This window comes from Myotis davidii, unplaced genomic scaffold (assembly GCF_000327345.1).
Source record: "Myotis davidii unplaced genomic scaffold, ASM32734v1 scaffold207, whole genome shotgun sequence".
NCBI lineage: Eukaryota > Metazoa > Chordata > Mammalia > Chiroptera > Vespertilionidae > Myotis > Myotis davidii.
This window is the reverse complement of record NW_006298349.1, coordinates 1,488,479-1,489,196: the sequence shown is the minus strand read 5'-3', so window position 1 is coordinate 1,489,196 and position 718 is coordinate 1,488,479.

The following is a 718-nucleotide window of genomic DNA, read 5'->3' as shown; positions in this document are numbered from 1 at the left end:
CCCGCTTCCTCACACCCTCTCCCTTCGCCCCTGTCCCTCCTCTCCAGCCCCAGCCCCCCTCCTCTGGGCACCCTCCCGAGACTGTGGCCTGCTCCAGACTTGCTGATGAGACTGCCACTCAGCCAGCTGCCCGAGGGCCGAGGGGTGGGGTGTGGGAAGAGGGGACGGGGTTCCCGGAGGGTGGTTCCCCGGGCAGGGGGCGGCGGCGGGCCCGCGGCCTCGGGAAAGGAGGGAGGCCGTGCGTTTAATGGTTAGAGCCCTGGACGCTCCCTGTGACCTTGTGCAAGTCACTGCCCTTTCTGCTTTGACGTTTGCCCTGTCTGTCAGGTGAGGTGCGTGGAGGGGAGATGGAGGTGCTTTCAAATCCTAACGCTTTGATCCCCCGTGGTCCTCTCTGCGTGTTGACTGCTGCTCCCTGCAGTGGGACACTTGCCGGAGCTGCGATCTTCGGGTGCCGTGTGCAGAGGGGTGCTCGGCCGGCCTGCTCGGCCAGGAGAGGCCGCCTGCGCCACGGGGGAGGGGCGCCCGAGGGCCCGCCGCCTGGTAAGGAGGGCCCAGGGCTGGCGAAGGAAAACCGGCCACCGGCTGGGGTTCCTCACGACAAAGCAAGTTGGCCTTTTCACCGAGGCAGGAGCGATGCCAGGTGCCCGGCCAGGAATGTAGATGAGCTGCCTTTAAAGCCGGGCTCGGCCTGTTGGCGGAAGGTGGTCAAGGGTCT